At 37.0% G+C, this 20,828-nt stretch overlaps 1 non-coding gene across 1 annotated transcript; it reads left to right on the forward strand.

The window, feature by feature from the left end:
• Positions 1-219: 219 nt before the first annotated feature.
• LOC112745592 (small nucleolar RNA R71) lies at positions 220-327 on the forward strand. Its single transcript, XR_003173511.1, has one exon. It is a non-coding gene; the product is annotated as a small nucleolar RNA R71 (small nucleolar RNA).
• The last annotated feature ends 20,501 nt before the right edge of the window (positions 328-20,828 follow it).

The following is a 20,828-nucleotide window of genomic DNA, read 5'->3' on the forward strand; positions in this document are numbered from 1 at the left end:
ATCAATTTCAAGAACTCCTTTCTTCTGATTTGTCCCATTATTCACAGGATTCCTTTCAGAAGTGTACATGAATTGGTTATTTGCAACTATTTCAATGAGTTCCTGAGCTTCTGCAGGCGTCTTTTTTAGATGAAGAGATCCTCCAGCAGAGCTATCCAATGACATCTTGGATAGTTCAGACAGACCATCATAGAATATTCTTATGATACTCCATTCTGAAAGCATGTCAGAAGGGCACCTTCTGATCAATTGCTTGTATCTTTCCCAAGCTTCATAGAGGGATTCACCTTCCTTCTGTCTGAAGGTTTGGACTTCCACTCTAAGCTTGCTCAATTTTTGAGGTGGAAAGAACTTTGCCAAGAAGGCATTGACTAGCTTTTCCCAAGAGTTCAGGCTTTCTTTGGGTTGTGAATCCAACCATGTCCTAGCTCTGTCTCTTACAGCAAAAGGAAAAAGCATAAGTCTGTAGACTTCAGGGTCAACCCCATTGGTCTTAACAGTGTCACAGATTTGCAAGAATTCAGCTAAGAACTGATGAGGATCTTCCAATGGAAGTCCATGAAACTTGCAATTCTGGTGCATTAGAGAAACTAATTGAGGCTTAAGCTCAAAGTTGTTTGCTCCAATGGCAGGGATTGAGATGCTTCTCCTATAGAAGTCGGGATTAGGTGCAGTAAAGTCACCAAGCACCTTCCTTGCATTGTTGGCATTGTTGTTTTCGGCTGCCATGGTTTCTTCTTCTTTGAAAAGCTCTGTTAGGCCCTCTAGAGAGAATTGTGCTTTAGCTTCTCTTAGTTTTCTCTTCAAGGTCCTTTCAGGTTCAGGATCAGCTTGAACAAGTATGCCTTTATCTTTGTTCCTGCTCATATGAAAGAGAAGAGAACAAGAAAATAGGGAATCCTCTATGTCACAGTATAGAGATTCCTTGAGGTGTCAGAGGAAAAGAAGAATAGAAGGAGAAGGTAGATAGAAGAGAATTCGAACTTATCAAGAGGGATAGAGTTCGAATTGCATCTTGAGGAGGAGTGTTAGAACCTTAAATAGAAGGATGTGGAAGAGGGGAAGAATTTTCGAAAATAAATTAAAAAGATTTTGAAATAATGAAAAGAAATTTGAAAATTTGATTGAGATTTTCGAAATTAAGATTAGGAAAGAAATTAAGTGATTTTGAAAAAGATTTGGAAATTATAAATTAAAAAGATATGATTGAAAATTAATTTTAAAAAAGATGTGATTGAAAAGATATAATTGAGAAGATATGATTGAAAATCAAACTAAAAAGAGAAAGTTTTAAAATTAGAGTTGATTACTTGACTAACAAGAAATTAGAAGATATGATTCTAGAATTAAAACTTTTGATCCTTTCTTAATAGGCAAGTAACAACTAGAAAATCTTGAATTAAATTATTAATTGTAGCAAGGATTTTCGAAAATAGTAATAAATAAAAAATTGAAAAGAAATTGATTTTGAAAAGATATGATTGAAAAGATATGATTTGAAAAAGATTTGATTTTGAAAAGTTATGAAGATTTGAAAAAAATTTGGATTAAAAACAAAATCTTCCCTCTAGTGTCATCCTGGCGTTTAACGCCCAAAATCCTACCTTTTTGGGCGTTAAACGCCCAGCCAGGTACCCTGGCTGGCATTTAAACGCCAGTTTTCCTTTTTCACTGGGCGTTTTGAACGCCCAGCTTTTTCTGTTTGATTCCTCTGCTGAATGTTCTGAATCTTCAATTCTCTGTATTATTGACTTGAAAAGACATAGCTTTGAGAATTTTTTTGAATTTTTCAATGATGAGAAACAATCAAAATATAATTAATCTTAGGAAACTCAAATCAAACAAACAATGCCTGCAGGACACCAAACTTAAAAATTTTCATATAAGAGACACTAACAAATTGAGAATGCATATGAGAAACAACAAAACACACAAAACAAGAGAATTTAAAGATCAGAGCAATGAAATCATCAAGAACAACTTGAAGATCAATGAAGAACGTATTGCATATTTTCGAAAAATACAAGAAGAATGCAATTGACACCATACTTAAAAATTGATATTAGACTCAAACAAGAAACATAAAATATTTTTGATTTTTATGGTTTTATAATTTTTTTTTTGTGATTTTCGAAACTTATATGGAAAAGAAAATAAAGAGATTCAAAACTTTTAATAAGAATTACAGGAATCCTGCAATGTTAGTCTAAAGCTTTAGTCTAAAAAGATTAGACATGGTTGGCCAAGTTTCAGCAGGACATTACATTCAGCAGCTAAATTGATGAGAATCAATCAGCTTTTGTGATGATAAGAGCATCACCTTGAAACTCTAGAATTCATTCTTAAAAATTCTGAAAAATAAAAAGAAGAGTACCTAATCTAAGCAACAAGATAAACCGTCAGTTGTCCAAACTCGAACAATCCCCGGCAACGGCGCCAAAAACTTGGTGCACGAAATTGTGATCATCAACAATGGCGCCAAAGGACTTGGAGCTCTTAAACGTGAATCACACTTTGTCACAATTCCGCACAACTAACCAGCAAGTGCACTGGGTCGTCCAAGTAATAAACCTTACGTGAATAAGGGTCAATCCCACGGAGACTGTCGGCTTGAAGCAAGCTATGGTCACCTTGTAAATCTCAGTCAGGTGAATTCAGATGGTGATGGAGAATTGATAATTAAAAGATAAATAGAACATAAAATAAAGATAGAGATACTTATGTAATTCTTTGGTTGGAATTTCAGATAAGCGTATGAAGATGTTTTGTTCCTCCTGAACCTCTGCTTTCCTATTGCCTTCTTCCAATCATTCATACTCCTTTCCATGGCAAGCTTTATGTTGGGCATCACCGTTGTCAATGGCTACTTCCCGTCCTCTCAGTGAAAACGTTCCAAATGCGCTGTCACCGCACGGCTAATCATCTGTCGGTTCTCGATCATGCTGGAATAGGATCCATTGATCCTTTTGCGTCTGTCACACGCCCAACAATCGCGAGTTTGAAGCTCGTCACAGTCATCCCTTCCCAGATCCTACTCGGAATACCACAGACAAGCTTTAGACTTTCTAGATCTCAAGAATGACCACCAATAATTCTAGCCTATACCACGAAGGTTCCAATTTGAGATTAGAGACCCAAGAGATACACATTAAAGCTTGTTTGCATGTAGAACGGAAGTGGTTGTCAGTCACGCGTTCATAGGTGAGAATGGTGATGAGTGTCACATAATCATCACATTCATCATGTTCTTGGGTGCGAATGAATATCTTGGAGAAGAAATAGACTTGAGTTGAATAGAAAAACAATAGTTCTTGTATTAATTCATGAAGAACAGCAGAGCTCCACACCTTAATCTATGGTGTGTAGAAACTCCACCGTTGAAAATACATAAGAAGAAGGTCTAGGGATGGCCGTGAGGCCAGCCCCCAATGTGCAAAGGTCTATCAAAGTCTGAGTAAAAGATCAACTTAAAATACAATAGTAAAAGGTCCTATTTATAGAGGACTAGTAGCCTAGGGTTTACAGAAATAAGTAATTAATGCAGAAATCTTCTTCTGGGTCCACTTGGTGTGTGCTTGGGCTGAGCATTGAAGCTTCCATGTGTAGAGACTTTTCTTGGAGTTAAACGCCAGCTTTTGTGCCAGTTTGGGCGTTTTAACTCCAACTTTTGTGCCAGTTCCGGCGTTGAACGCCAGAATTCTTGAGCTAACTTAGAATGCCTGTTTGGGTCATCAAATCTTGGGCAAAGTATGGACTATTATATATTGCTGGAAAGCCCAGGATGTCTACTTTCCAACGCAATTGAGAGCGTGCCAATTGGGCTTCTGTAGATCCAGAAAATCTACTTCGAGTGCAGGGAGGTCAGAATCCAACAGCATCTGCAGTCCTTTTTCAGCCTCTAAATCAGATTTTTGCTCAGGTCCCTCAATTTCAGCCAGAAAATACCTGAAATCACAGAAAAACACACAAACTCATAGTAAATTCCAGAAAAGTGATTTTTAAATAAAAACTAATAAAAATATAATAAAAACTAATTAAAATATACTAAAAATATACTAAAAACAATGCCAGAAAGCGTATAAATTATCCGCTCATCAGCTACCAACAAATTGATTCTTGTTTTGATTGATTCCAAACTATACATGAATCCTCATTTATCAGGCTACCGTCGAACCGGTTCGAAGACTGCCACTGCTTCAGTTCAGCCATTCTCCCTTGGTCTTGGTAAGCGTTTTGGTTTGAGAAGCCTTTTATCACTGTTCTGATAATTTAGGTTGAGGTGTTGTGGCATTATCTATCGTAGGGTTGTGTATTGATGCTTGCATGTCGTGCTCAGAGTTCGCGGCTGCGTCGTTTCTGTTACGTGTATTAAAGCCTTTGCGATATTACTGTTCTTAGGATTTAGTAACCGAGGTTGCATGTTATGATTTAGAGTTGTTTATGTTGTTACGAAGTGTGCGGAGCTGTGAATTGAAGCTACCATTGGATTCGGGTCGAAAGAAAAGGAATTCGTTGCCGCATTTTATATTTTGGGATTGTTATAAATGGATACTGATGTGAGAATTATATACTTTTTAGTGATTATATAAGTCTTATATATTGCTTGACTGGCTTGGATGAATATAATTATATGTTTCATTGGATTATTGTTGGTTTTGATAAATGGATTGTTGTTGAACCGTTTCTTTAAAATTTTGGAAATGAGTTTAATCAGTTGATAATGATTTGATCTTGAAACGGTTTCCTTGAGATATGAAAATGAGGTGATTGTTGGATTTTAGCTTGCTTCTAAATTGATTTTGGAATTGAAAAGGATTGTGGAATGGTTTTCTTTAAGGGAGGTGCTACCGAAATTTCTATAAAATCTTAGACTTTGTTTGAAAAGTTATTTAGAAAGGCTTGAATTTGAGAAATGGTATAATTCGATTTATCAAGAACATAGTTATGTTTTCAAGTTTAATTTATTTAAGAAAACTATATGCCTTGAGTTCGATTTCTTTAGAAAGAAATTATTTTACCATTTTGAAGCACTGAAGAAAAGTACTATGTTCTGATATTGATTTTAAATATAAAAAAAAAAGCTGATGCTTTTAGTTAGGCTTAAGGATTTTGTGCAGACAAGCTTTTAATGTTTTTAAAGGAAATTGAACTTTTGACTGAATAACTACGTTTGTGACATTTTGGAAAGGAGTCAGGGAATTGGTTTTAAGAAGGAACCTGAAACTGGTTTTGGTTTAAATGAATTGGCTCTATTTCAAGTGAATTGGTTTTAGATTAGGTTGGGACTTGTGCCTTTATATGATTCGGTTTTATAATAAATTCTATTTCTATTTACTTAAACCAAGAATCTATGATTTTAAGAGTTTCAATGAATACCTTAAGAAATTGAGATAGGTTGTCCTTTCCTAAAGTCCTGAGGCTCTGCTGAGAAATTTTTATTATCAAATTCAGTTTTGGGATGACTGATTTTTGGATCCTTCAAAAGAGATTTTTATTTGGACTAGTTGCCAAATCGTTTGGAAGTTTTAGAAGGATGTTGTGAAGATGTGGCTGGTTTTGAAAGAGGAGACTTCTTTTGAAAAAGATGGCTTATAAACTAGAAGTGATTTGAGAAATGTGATTTTTCAAGTTAAGGCTGGAAAGAATTGATTTTGATTTCAAAGCAAAGCGATTTGAGAAAAAGTGATTTATGCCTTGAATGATGATTATATGTTTGATGATGTTGGATGGTGGAAGTGCTATTATGTTATGAGTCGGAATGCTGTATATGATAATAAATTATGACTGTTTGTGGAATATGTTATGAGCCGAAATGGCTGTATATGATAATGAACCATGACTGGTTGTGGAATATATTATGAGCCGGATGGCTGAGTATGAGTATGAATGGTTATTGAATTGATAAAGTAATTGTTGCACTTCCAATTATCTGAGATACGAGTTTTCTTGGGTAGAAGCAGTGGCTTGCCACCACGTGCTCCAGGTTGAGATTAGACTCGATACTCTGCTGACCTTATGTCGTAAGTGTGGCCGAACATTGTGAAAGTTCTAGATGAGTTCTCCCCCGTGAATATACACCACTGAGGGTGTTGGATGTAAATTATGATTATGACTGTGAATAACTCGAGTTGGGGATGCACAACAGAGGGACAGTCCAATGGTTAGCTACCAGGACTTGTCGAGTTGGCTTTATAACCGACAGATGATATCATCAGCCACTAGGATAGTTATTCATCATTTGCATCTATGTGACATTGTTTGGGTGTGCATGTTGTACTTGGTTTGCCTATGTGATAAATTGTGGTTAACTGCTAATTGCTCTACTTGAAGTAATTGTTTGTTTGTGCTTGAACCTTTCTACTTGTGTTTGCGACTGGGATTCTGTTGGACTGTGGTGATTGGTTGTTGTTTGGACTGTTTAGGCCTAGGGCCGTGGTTGACCATGAGGTGTGCCGAAGGCCATGTTTAGTTGATGTTTCTGGATTAGAAAAGTATGAAAAACTAATTTGGTTCAGCATGGATGAATCTTTTGAAAGGCTTTTGAATTTTTAAGAAATGAACAGTTTCCTCCTTCAGAAAGGATTTCGGATTTTTCTTTATAGTAAACCTTTCCTTTTGAAAAGATGCATAAGGCGTTTATTAATCACTGTAACGATTTTATCTCGCGTATCCTATTATAGTAATTCTACAACCTATAGTGAGAACCCTTTAGAGGATGATGTTCTCACTCCCCTACAGGTCTTTTCTTTTTCAGGTTACGGACGACGAAGTTCGGAAGAGCTTATTTCTTTTCTATTAGACGATATTTCTATATTGTATTAGTATTTATGTTTCGCTCGCCTTTAACTTTGCAAGTTTTGTAAGAGGGATAGGATTTGGTTATGAGATGCTTGTAAATTAATATGTATGTATATGTATATATATGTATTTCCTGTGAGTATTGTAATTTATACTGTAAGTATGAATGTGTGTTTTTCGAAAAATTCGGTCTAAGTTTTAAACAGGCTCATATTTTAGTATTAAATAGTATAAGAGTCGTCGTAATATCCGAGCTATCAGAGTGGCGCAGCCGAAAGCATGGCTTTTGATAGTTAGGGTGTTACATTATGGTATCAGAGCCAGAGCCCGAATCGATGTGCCAGCGAGGGTGCTGGGCTCCCTTAGGGGGTGGATTGTAAGGTCCCACATCGGTTGGGGAGGGGAACGAAGCATGCCTTATAAGGGTGTGGATTCCTCTCCCTAGCATGATGCATTTTGACGAGTGAGTGTGGGGGGCTTTGATAAACCACTATTTTATGGTTTATCTTGTGCTCAATTGAGTGGTTTTTATCAACTCTTTACTCACTTATACATATAAAATGCATGGTTTTATATTTTCCTTCCTAATCTTGTTCTATAATTGGAACTTGCTTCCCAAGCCTTTAATTTATGTATTTTAATTCTCTTTTATTACCATTCGATGCCTTGATATGTGTGTTAAGTAATTTCAAAGATTATAGGGCAAGAATGACTTAGAGGATGGAAAGGAAGCATGCAAAAGTGGAAGGAATACAAGAAACTGAAGGAACTGCTAAAGCTGTCCAACCTGACCTCTTGGTACTAAATCGACCATAACTTCAGCTACAGAGGTCCAAATGACGCGGTTCCAATTGCGTTAGAAAGCTAACATCCGGGGCTTCACAAAAATATATAATTTGCCATAGCTGCCCCGAATCTAGGTGACACCCACGAGTGGATCACGCGAACGCGTGACCTGGCAAAAACCCAATCCACGCTAACACGTGGACGACGCTTCTGCGTGACTTTGCAGCGACCTGTATGTACCAGAAATCACTGGGGCGATTTCTGGGCTATTTTTGACCCAGTTTTCGGCCCAGAAAATATTGATTAGAGACTATAAAGTGGAGAAATACATCCATTCAAAATACAACATATACAACATTCATTATTCATAATTTTAGGTTTAGATGTAGCTTTTAGAGAGAGAGGCTCTCTCCTCTCTCTTAGGATTTAGGATTAGGATTAGGATTTAGGATTTCTATTATGATTAGGCTACTTCTCTTCAATCACAGGTTCAATGTTCCTTTAATTTATTTTTTACGTTTATTTATTCTATTACTTTAATTGTTATTTATCTTTTCAATTTGGTTTATGAACTCCATGTTAGGATTGATTTTCTTAATTAATACATATTGAGGTATTTCAGATTTATGATTGTTTTATTCTATTTATGATGCTTTTAATTTAATTTAAGATTTATGCCCTTTTTACTTTGGTTAAGTAATTGGTAACACTTGAGTTATCAGACTCAGCAGTTGATTAAAAATTGGGATTGCTGATTGATTTGGATCGCTCTAAAGCTAGTCTTTCCACAGGAGTTGACTAGGACTTGAGGATCAAATTGATTGGTCCACTTGACTTTCCTTTATTTAGTAAGGGTTAACTAAGTGGGAGCAATAACAATTCTCGTCACACCTGATAAGGATAACTAGGATGGGATTTCCAGTTCTTATACCTTGCAAGAGATTTTTATAATTATTAATTTATTTTTCTTATCATTTAAATTACTTGTTCTCTATTTCAAAAACCCAAAAACAAAATATACTTTTTCCATAACCAATAATAAATCATACCTCCCTGCAATTCCTTGAGAGACGACTCGAGGTTTCAATACTTTGGTTATTAATTTTATTGGGTTTGCTTAAGTGACCACCAAAACTTTTGTACGAAAGGATTCTCTGTTGGTTTAGAAGCTACACTTACAACGGGAATTTATTTGTGAATTTCTTTACTAACAAGAATCCAGATCGTCAGGCTTCAGCTATCATCCCTATCGTCAAAGGCAAAATCGTGAGGCCTTGTGTGCCAACACGGATAATATCGTGCTAGCAGGTGGTCTGGGCTGTTATAGATGGTATCAGAGCTGGAGCCCGAATCGATGTGCCAGCGAAGACGCTAGGCTCCCTTAGGGGGTGGATTGTAAGGTCCCACATCGGTTGGGGAGGAGAACGAAGCATGCCTTATAAGGGTGTGGATACCTCTCCCTAGCATGACGCGTTTTGACGAGTGAGTGTGGGGGGCTTTGGCTATCATCCCTATCATCAAAGACAAAACCGTGAGACCTTGTGTGCCAAAGCGGACAATATCATGTTAGCGGGTGGTCTGGGCTGTTACAGATGGTATCAGAGCCGAAACCCGAATCGATGTGCCAGCGAGGGCGCTGGGCTCCCTTAGGGGGTGGATTGTAAGGTCCCACATCGGTTGAGGAGGGGAATGAAGCATGCCTTATAAGAGTGTGGATACCTCTCCCTAGCATGACATGTTTTGACGAGTGAGTGTGGGGGGCTTCGGCTATCATCCCTATTGTCAAAGGCAAAACCGTGAGACCGTGTGCCAAAGCGGATAATATCGTGCTAGCGGGTGGTCTGGGCTGTTACATTCGACGGTATTTAGTATCTTTCTTATAATACAATATCTACTTTTAAAATGGAAAATGCAAAAAATTTACTAAGAATTTAATTTTTTATTTTAATTAGTTGGTTTATTGAAAAAAATACACAATTTATAATATAACTTTTCACTAACAAGTGCTCTTAAAACTTTGTTTAAAATTATTATTAGATTTTTTAATTTTTTAATAAATATATTACAAGCAAATTGAAATTTTCAAATTTTTTTATAATTTTCTTTTACTGCCAAACAAATCTAATCGCCACTTAAATTAAGGTGGCGACGTCCACAATGTACACGCAATTGAAATTACAAATTCAATATATAGTAACTAATCCATTATTTTATCGTTTTATAATTTTTTTATTTTAGAGGATCTTTTTCTTATCTAAATTAATGTCTTTAAGATACTTATTAAGAGTTTAATTTTAATATACTAATAGTATAAACTATTTTATGCTGTCGTTCAATTATATATCTATTCTTTTAGATGGCCATTCAGATGTTAATTGTTAAAAGTAATTATTGTTGTTGATATAATGATACGTAATTAAATATACATGTAAATTTTTATTTATATTATCAATTTATTAAAATTAAATTCTACTTATTAACCTCTTAAAGTTTTAATTTTTATTAGAACAAAAATGTTTGACAACAAAAAAAATAGCTAAAAATAATTAGAATTTGTCTTATTTATCATTTATTAATTATTGTGACAATTAATAAATAATAAATAAAACGAAATTTGGCTTTTTTTATTTTTTTAATATTATCGTTATTAAAAATGGTAATTATGTGGTTTGACTTTAATAATGAAATAATTACAAAATTAATTAGGTATGATAGGGAAAAATCGTCGGTAAAGAATTTCTCAAAAATAATCGCGTTGTAAGTATAGTTCTAAACTGACAATTAAATCTCAATCAATATTTAATTTGTTTGTCACAAGTACAAACCCAATAAAATTAACCGAAGTATTCAAACCTCGGGTCGTCTCTCAAGGAATTGCAGGGAAGTGTATGTATTATTAGTTATGAGATTGTATCTTTTTGGATTTTAAGTTTAATAAGCAAGGAAGTAAAATGGCAAGAAAATAAACTAATAACTAAGAAAGCTCTTAGCAAGGATCGATAATTAGAAGTCCTATCCTTATTATCATCGTCAATTGTGATGGTAAATGTGAATTGCCTTCACTTAGTTAACCTCTAACCAATGGAGGAAGGTCAAGTGCATACAATCAACTTGAGTCCACAAGTCCTAGTCAACTCATAGTGAGAGACTAGCTTTGGTGAAGTTCAAGTTAACCGGCAATCTTCAATCACCAATCAACAAAAGACTTTTGATAACTCAAGAGTCTCTAAATAATCAATCCAAGTCAAAGACATAAAAATCTAAATTAAAATCCTCCCAAGTATTTTATCAAACACTTGGAAGGCACAAAATAAAAATATAGAAAATTAACAAGGGATATTAAATCTAAACAACCAATTGCAAGCATCAATGACTAATAATTAAAGAGAGTAACGATAAACATAGAAAACATAAATTGCATTAAAAGAAATCAAACGTAACAAGAACTCATAAACATAAAAATGGCGAAAAAAGGGAAATTAACAAGAGAAGAAGATGAACTAGAGTGCTTAAACAAGTAAAAGTAAGAGAAAACTAAATTAAAGTAAGATTGAACCTGAACCTAAGGAGAAATTGAAAGAAGAAATCCTAAAACCTAGAGAGAGGAGAGAGCCTCTCTCTCTAGAAACCTACATCTAAAACCTAACTAATGTCAATGAATGAAAGTGTGAATGAATGATCCCCCATTCTGCTCCACTCTGCAGCCTCTAATCTTCATTTTCGGGCTTGAAACTGGGTCCAAATCAGCCTAGGATTTCTGTTAAGTGTAGCACGTGACGCTCTGTTACGCGTACGCGTCAGCCACGCGTATGCGTCGCTGAAAAAATTTCTGGTCACGCGTATGCATCATCCATACGTACGTGTCGCTTGCCTGCTGCACTAGTCACGCGTATGCGTCATCCATGCGTACGCGTCGCTACCAGCTTCTGAAATTCTCACTTTCTTGTATTCTTTCCACTTTTGCCTGCTTCCTTTCCATCCTCTAAGCCATTCTTACCCTATAAAACCTTAAAACACTTAACAAACACATCACGGCATCGAATGGTAATAAAGGAGGATTAAAAATTAGCAATTTTAAGGCCAAAGAAGCATGTTTTCAATCATAGCACAAAATTAGAAAGGAAACTTAAAACATGCAATTTACATGAATAAGTGTGAGAATAGTTGACAAAATTCACTCAATTCAGTACAAAATAAACCATAAAATAGTGGCTCATCAAATCTCCCCACACTTAAACACTAGCATGTCCTCATACTAAATTTAAGAGAACCAAAAGAGTGAAAGAAAAATGGTAGGACTTATACAATGCAACCTATCTAAATGCAAGCTACCTAGCTGTTCTAATTACTATATATATGTGTGTGTGTGTGTGTGTGTGGTCAAAGTGAGTCAATTTTCCAGGAGATCATATATGTACAATCAAGGGCTAAATAAATCATATCAAACACATTCAGAGTTGAATTGAGTTACTTAAAAGAGTTCACAAACTTGCAAGATAAGCAATGATCAAATATGGACATATGGAAATGAGCAATTGAACCCTCACCGAATGTGTATATGCACTCTAATCACTCAAGTGTTCAGGGTTAAACCACTCAAATCTCCTCTAATTATGCTTTCTAGAGCTTTGTTCTTCATCTAACCAATCAATAATTATCTAGTGTACAAATGCAAATATCATGAGGGCTTTTCAAGGTTGTAATGGGGCTAAGGTAAGGGTGAGGATATATGTATGGCCAAGTGAGCTATCATTTGAATCTTTGACTAATCTAAGTTCTCACCTAACACATACACACACTCTATACAATTCTAAAATCAAGTTTAGCCACCCAAAATCTCACTTTTGCATATTTTCACACATCATGTATCAATTCCATTTCCATCACATATGCATTGATTTTCTTATTGAACTTCACACTGGGGTAATTTTTGTCCCCTATTTATTTATTTCTCTTTTTTTTCTCTTTTTTTTTTTCATATATGAAAGCATAATACATCAATGCATACGGTTTCTATAATTTCACACGAGTATACACCCAAATTCTCAATATTTGTCAATCAAAACAAAATACATTCTCATCAACCAAAGTTCTCATATTTCCCCCACACTTAGTTGACACACACTCACTATCTTAAACTAACCAAAGATTCAAATAGGACAATTAATTGTTTTTCTGCTTAAGGCTAGTGATGTGGTAATATAAAAAACAAAAGGGGGTTTAAAAAGGCTCAAAGGGGCAAACAAAGGCAAATGAAATGGTAAGCTATTTGGAATAAGTGAGATATAATCAAATGATGGCCTCAATGACATAATTGCATGAATATACACTAAATAATGGACATATAGAATGAAACAAACCAAAGATTGCAATCATAGAGAAGAAAACACACAAGAATAAAAATCATGATTAAATAATATAACCATGCAATTAGGCTAAAAAACTCACAGGTTGTGTGTTCTTAGCTCAAAAAATATATTCCAAACTATATATACATCATGCAAGTTTCAAAAAGTTTTAACTCAAATCAATTTGAATGTTAATTCCCTTTTTAAGAAAAAGAAACATTCCTTGAAATTTTCATCAATTTGACCAACATTTTTTATATATCTCCTAAATGATATGATGTGATTGTGAAAAGTTAAAATTCTTAGTTTAATCCTGTTTTCAACCAAATGAATTTTCCATATACAACGGAATAAACTAAGCTCAATTATGCGCATTTTTTTCAATCACAACTAATAAACTAAAATACTATATATATATATATATATATATCAAACTAAAAAGTGCAAATCAAACTAGAAATCTAAGGTATATAAAGCAAGAGTGCAAAAAGCAGCAAATAAAAAAAAGGTATCCAGACGACTAATATATACAAGAATCTAAAAGTGTGCTAAAATAAAAATGAAAACACTGAAAAGTAAAACAAAATAGAAGTGTCTAAAATGGAATGATTCACCCAAAATAACTTTGTCGACAAAGGCGACCTCCCCACACTTAAATGTTAGCATCGTCCTCGATGCTCTCGATCAAATTGGGTGAGAAGGATCATCGTCCACTGGTCCACTGTCAGCTGCAGGTGTCTGTGACTCTGTTAGATGCTCAGGCTGTAACAGTTCAGACCACCCGCTAGCACGATATTGTCCGCTTTGGCACACAAGGCCTCACGGTTTTTCCTTTGGCGACAGGGATGATAGCCGAAGCCCCCCACACTCACTCGTCAAAACGCGTCATGCTAGAGAGAGGTATCTATACCCTTATAAGGCATGCTTTGTTCTCCTCCCCAACCGATGTGGGGTCTGGGCTGTTACACAGGCTGAGTCTCCTCCTGCTGTGCAACCTCCTGCTGGTCCTCTTGCTGGGCTGCCTCCTTCTCAGAGTGCTCCGAGGGTGTGTCAGGCTCAGAGAGAATGTCAGTACGCTCAGAAGTCAGAATTAGCTTCAGATGTGCATAGCGTCGTCGCCTGTTGCGACACTCCAACTGCTCATAGCATCGCTGATTGCGGCACTCCATCTGATCAATGCACTCGAATAGGCGCTGCACAAGGTGGTAAACTGGCTAAAAAGTGGATGATGGTGCTGTTGAAGTAGGTGATGCCAGAGGTGCTGCTGAAGATGTGGCCGCCTCAGTGGAAGTAATAGTAGGTGGTCTGTGGCCTAGAGGTCCAAACCGCTTGCCGTGCAGAATGACCTTCTTATGGTCGGCAATCGATGGTCTCTCATCCTGGGGATCCCAGGGCACCTCAGCTCGAATAGCCATCTGAGTGATCAAATACGGAAATGCCAAGGTGCCTCTTACATGAACTCTAGACATATATTTCCTGATGAGCCTTGGAAGGTATAGGTCTTTGCCTTCCAAGACACACCAGATAAGAAGGATCATAGCTGCTGGCACCTCCAACTCGTGAGTACTAGGCATGACATAATTGCTCAGTATCTATTGCCACAGCCTAGCCTCATCATTGAGATAATCAACCTTGATACCCCGTGGAGTTTTCTTCGACTTTCCCATAGCCCACGGAATATTAGGATGAATGGCTATAGTACGTTGGACGACATTCCAATCAAAACTCATAAATCTAATAGCTTCCTCGGCATTCTGAAAACCATCTGTATCATCTTTTTTAGGCCGGAAGTGGAGGATTTCTTGTATTGCCTCCACTGTACCAAGATCTGCTTGCCATTAAGCTGAACTGCATCAAGGGTTGTCCAATAATAGTTGGAATAGAATTCACGGACCCATGATGCATTCACATCCGCCAGATCTCTATCCAGAAATACCTAACCTCTCTGTTCAATTTGATGTTCAGTATACTTCCTCAAATCGGTAGGTATTCTGAGCTTCATTTCCAAGTAGAGTTTCCATTTTTCCACAAACATCGGAAACCTGAGTTCACAGTAAAGATTGGCAAATCTAACTGAGTCGGAAGCAGGTACAAGTTGATCAGCTTTTTCCTTATCAGTAAATTTCTTTTCACACTAAAATTCATCCAATAGTACGATGGATGACTGTTGATAAACCACTATTTTATGGTTTATCTTGTGCTAAATTGAGTGTTTTTATCAATTCTTCACCCACTTATTCATAAGATTTGCATGGTTTTACAATTCCTTCCTTATTCTATGATATATGTGAAAACATGTTTCCTATGCCTTAAAATATTAATTTTAATTATCCTTTATTACCATTCGATGCCGTGATTTGAGTGTTAAGTATTTTCAGGCTTCATAGGGCAGGAATTGCTTAGAGGACAGAAAGGAAACATGCAAAAACGGAAGGAACGCACAAAATGGAGTTTTGAAGGAAATGGCAGCGACACGCACGCATGGACAACGCGGACGCGTGCCTCGCGCAGAACACAAGCGACGCGCACGCATGGACAACGCGAACGCGCGCCTAGCAAAAAGTACGAGCGACGCGTACGCGTGATAAGGAAAACTTCCAAATGACGCGCACGCGTGACCTACGCGTACGCGTGACCAATGCCACGTGCAGAAAATTGCAGAAGTCGCCCCCAGCGATTTCTGGGCTGTTTTTGACCCAGTTTTCGGCACAGAAAACACATATTAAAGGCTATAAAGTGGGGGAATGCATTCATTCATTCATACAACATGGAATTGATAATTTTAGGTTTTTAGATGTAGCTTTAGGGAGAGAGAGGTTCTCTCTTCACTCTTAGGTTTTAGAATTAGGACTTCTCTTAGAGTATGTTTATTTCCTCCTCAATTTCAGGTTCAATGTTCCTCAATTTAGTTTCTCTTCTACTTTTATTTATTCTAATGCTTTCACTTGTTAATTACTTATTTATCCAAATTGGCTTATGAACCCTTCATGTTAGATTTGAATTTATGTTTAAATGTAATTTGAGGTATTTCAGATTTATGATTGCTTTCTTCTATTTATGATATAAATAATTTAGATTCCCCCCTCCTTTTTGCTTTGGTTGAGTAATTGGTGACACCTGAGTTATCAAACTCAGCTGTTGATTGAAAATTGGAATTTGCTGATTGATTTGGATCCCTCTAAAGCTAGTCTTTCCGTAGGAGTTGACTAGGACTTGAGGAATCAAGTTAAATAGTCCACTTGACTTTCCTTTATTTAGTAAGGGTTAACTAAGTGGGAGCAATAACAATTCTCATCACACCTGATAAGGATAACTAGGATGGAATTTCTAGTTCTCATACCTTGCAATGGTTTTCATGATAATTAATTTACTTTATTATTAATTTATTTTTCTTGTCATTTAAATTACTTATTCCTTATTTCAAAAACCCAACGATACTTTTCATAACCAATAATAAATCATACTTCTCTGCAATTCCTTGAGAGACGACCCGAGGTTTAAATACTTCGGTTATAAATTTTATTGGGCTTTGTTACTTGTGACAACCAAACTTTGTACGAAAGGAATTCTTGTCGGTCTAGAAAATATACTTACAACGGAAATTTATTTGTGAAAATTCTAGATTGCGCGAGAGTTTCGCTCGTCAAAATGGCGTCGTTGCCGGGGAATTGCAACTGTGTGCCTTATTATTGGTTATTGTAAATATTTTATTTTTCTTGTTTATTTCTTTTTATTTTTGTTTTTAATTTTTATTAGCTACTATGAGTTCTCACCCCCGTCACTTTGAGTTTGGTTCTAATGTTGTTGAAAGGAATGGAAGCTACAACAGGAACATGCGTCAAGGTCAAAACAATCACAGATGGAAGGAGCCACGAGGATCTGATCAACTATTTCGGCAACAACACTTTCCAAAGTACCAGGGACAACGACCATTCTACGATGCACACCCAGACAATAGTTACGGTGGACCCCTTCGTGACAACCCACCTCCACCTGATTACTATGGTCAAGAGCGATTCCAAGGTGTATACCAAGATGATAGATATGGTGGACCCCCTTTTAGTTACCAACAAGTCCCATCATATGCCTATAAACCACCTCCTCAACATAGCTTCGAACCACCATACTCACAAGCCAATTATAACCATTCACCTCCATATGACCCTAACCTTTATCCACCCAAATTTCAATCCAATTACTCCCAAGAACCACCACTTTCATATGCACCATGTCCATATCCATCGACCCGAGAATCACAAGCTCGCCTCAAGGAAACAGTAAATCAATTTCATGCAACCCTTCATCAACTGGAACGAGCGATAAATCAATTAGCTTTCCAACGTTCGGGCACTCAAAAGACTCCCATGGCTTCATGTGGAGACTCTAATAAAAAACGTAGCACGAAGGAGACACTAGAAGCTCCGATTGACAGTACGGAGCATGACTTTGTACTGGAACAAGTAGAGGAAGCTGAAATTATCAAGGAAGAAGAATTAGTTGAAGACTTAGGGGACGCTGAACCTCCATGGGAATCAAGAATTGTGGAAAATTCCGCCCAAAAAGTTGCAATTGATGCTAAGGAGGATAATGCACAACCCCCAAGGCATAGATCTTATGAAGAATTGGACGGAACAGATCAAGAAGCAATTTTTCTTGGTAATGATGATCATGAATCAAGCTCTCCTAGTGATGAACTTGCAGCCGTAATTGAATTCTTTGAGACTAAAGAATCTGCCCCAAGTGAATATGAAGATGATGTGGAGGTAGACTTTTCTCAACCTCCAACTTATGACTTGAGTGATGAGGAAGACATCGAAGACTTTGATCAAGACGTGGTTGCAGTCAAAGAGGTTTATCAGGAAGTGGAAGAATTCACAGAGAAATATAAGGAAGTGGAGCTTGAAAAACCACCGGAAACACCTCTCCCAAGGCCATTACCACCTCATACAAACTTCAAGTGGGTAAAATCCTTAGCCTTTATCTTTACTTTTCCACTTGAATATGGTTTGCTTGAAACAGATGGCCAGCTTAGAGCTCTTTGTGGCTTTAAGAGTAAGAGGGAGATGGTTAGTGATAGAAGTTGGCATCTAAAGTTCAATACGGTTCCACGGTCCAAATAGAAGTGTAAGGATTGGTATAGAGCTCGATTGAATGAATATCGGAAGAAGTTTGGGCATCTCAGTAGAAATTCAGGTTGTGTACCGCCCGGTTGGAATAATGAAGATAGAAGTGGAGACGGGAACAAAAGCAAGGTTTGGGATCCTGGAATTTATCCTGACAATCAATACTCTTGGAGCCTGAAAACCTGCTTTAACTTGCTCAAAGGCTTTACGTGCCTAGTTTGGGACCCTGGAGGCTATTGGAATTGCAAACGTTGGTGGAGATTTCTGGATGAGTTTAAGCACAAGCCACTATAACAAGGAGCTCTTCAAATGTCCAACTTAAGGACTTTAACTAAAAGTGTTAGGTGGGAGACAACCCACCATGGTATAATCGTTCCTTTTCAGTCTTAGTTTTATTTTATTTTATTCTGCTTTATGTTTATTAGTGTCATTCATAACATCTGCATCAGCATCTTCATTCTGCATTCTGCATAATAAAAAAATAAAATAAAATAAAATGCACGTGACGCGCAAGCGTCGCTGACGCATCCGCGTCATAACTGCTTTCGAAACAAGAAGAAAAGAAGCAGAGAGTCACGCGGGAGCGTGGCTGGAGGCGTGCCTTAGGCACAAGCATGCCCACGCGAACGCGTCCCTGACGCGTCTGCGTCATTTGAAAAATCAGCCTCCCACGCGTGCGCGTCGCCCATGCGCACGCGTGACCCTGCGAAATCGACATAAATAGGTATATGGCAGAGAGTTATGATAGAGTGGGGCTGGAACGGTGCTGGAAGCACAAGCCCTATCATGCGACGCGTGCCCCACTAGGGGTAGCAATGGGTAGGGTAGGATAGGGTTTGGATCCAACCCTAACCCTACCGGTGGGTTGAGATTTTTATATAAACTCAACCCTACCCTACCTGCGGGTTGAGAATATCCCAACCCTAACCCTACCCGCTCTTAATCTGCGGGTACCCGACCCTACCCGCGGGTTACAAAAAATATACAATATTATTATATAACTTGATGATAATTTAAAATAGAACTGATTTTTATGTAAAAAAAATATTAAATTATCAATTAATGATTTTCTTTTAGTGGTTAAGGATCTTTTGCATTTAGGGAGAGGTCTTTGATTCAACATCCACTTAAAACATATTTTTGTATAAGTATATAACATAAACATATATAGAGTGCGGGTTGGTCGGGTAGGGTTGAGGCTCAACCCGCACCCTACCCAACCTGCACGAGAACCCTACCCGCACCCTACCCTACCCGCTGCGGATCGGGTTGGCAACCCTGCCCGATCGGGTGGGGTCGGATTGGGTACCCGCGGGTAGGGTACATATTGCCACCCCTATGCCCCACACGTCCGCGTCATTTTTCAAAAAGAGGCCATTCAACGCGCACGCGTCACCCTAAATTTTGGCATTATGTGAACGAAACAGAGAGTTGTGCGTACGAGAGGCTGCTCTCGCGCCAATGGTACAGTTCATTTCACGCAAATGCGTGACCCACGCGTCCACATGTTCGCGTCGCATGCGATGCACAGTTTATCCAGATCAGCGCCAGAATTCCTATCTTTTCTTCTCCAATCCTGCTTATCTTTCTATTATCATTCTTTCTTCTTTCTTCTATCTTTCCTTATTCTTTCTTCTTCCTTTCTTACTTTCTTCTTCTTTATCCCTTTAACTTCTCATCCCTCTTCACTTTCATTCTATTTTACTTAATTTATTTGCATACTTTCATTCATTGTATTTTAATTTTGTGCATATTTTTATTTTCTTTTCTAAATTTATTATTTTTCCATTGGTGTTAAATTTTATTTTTCAACTGTTGTATCTTTTCTGGTATTATTTTGGTGCTTAGTGACTTGTTTTACATTGATGGGATGATATTATTTATCCCATTGTTGCAAATTTTGCACTATTGATATGCCATTTTCTTCTATTGTTTTCTCACTTGCATGTTGTAGCTACCATGTAGTTGGAACCCTCATTATTTGGTATTAACCCAACCATATTTTATTTGTTTTCTTATCTTTATTTCTGGGTTACTTTTCTTCTTTTTTCTCTTCTTTCAGGATGACCACCGAGGAAGGGAAACAGAAAACGTTTACATGGGGCGACAAACAAGTTCCTACGCACGTTCTTTGGAGAAAAGTATCAGTGTAGCAACCTGTCCACTTGCACATCTTAGCATGCACCGAGGATGGTGCAATCTTTAAGTGTGGGGAGGTCGATACCGACTTCCGTGGGTTAGTAATTTTCCTCTCAACACCAATGTTTTATTTTCTTTGTTTGTTCATTGTTGCATTTGCATCTTTAATTGCATATTTGTTTGATTTTGTGCATATTTTACCACCACTTGGTTAAAGTAATATTTTCTTTTTCAAGAAACTTTTTACAGCATTTCACTAATTTAAATTGAAAATTTGTGTTAAACTTGTTTGAAGGAATATTATACTAGAACATAGTTTAGAGCTCGAACAAACAAAACCAGTGAGAGTTTGAGCCTATTTGATTGGTTGCATTTTATCAACCAAAATTTAATTTTGGTGTGTGTTATTCTCTCTAAAATTGTGATCTTTGTCTTGCTTAATTCTATATTTCCATTGTTTGATGTATGCATATACTTATATGATTGAGGCCTTTGTTTCACTGAGCTTACATACCCATATGACCTTACCTTTCATTATCACTTGCAAACCAATTTTGAGCCTATTATACCCCTTTGTTCTTTACTTTAACTCATCACTAACTCTAAGCGAAAAACAATAATGTCCTTAAATTTG

The sequence above is a fragment of the Arachis hypogaea genome, chromosome 14, assembly GCF_003086295.3.
Source record: "Arachis hypogaea cultivar Tifrunner chromosome 14, arahy.Tifrunner.gnm2.J5K5, whole genome shotgun sequence".
In the NCBI taxonomy this organism is placed as follows: Eukaryota; Viridiplantae; Streptophyta; class Magnoliopsida; order Fabales; family Fabaceae; genus Arachis; species Arachis hypogaea.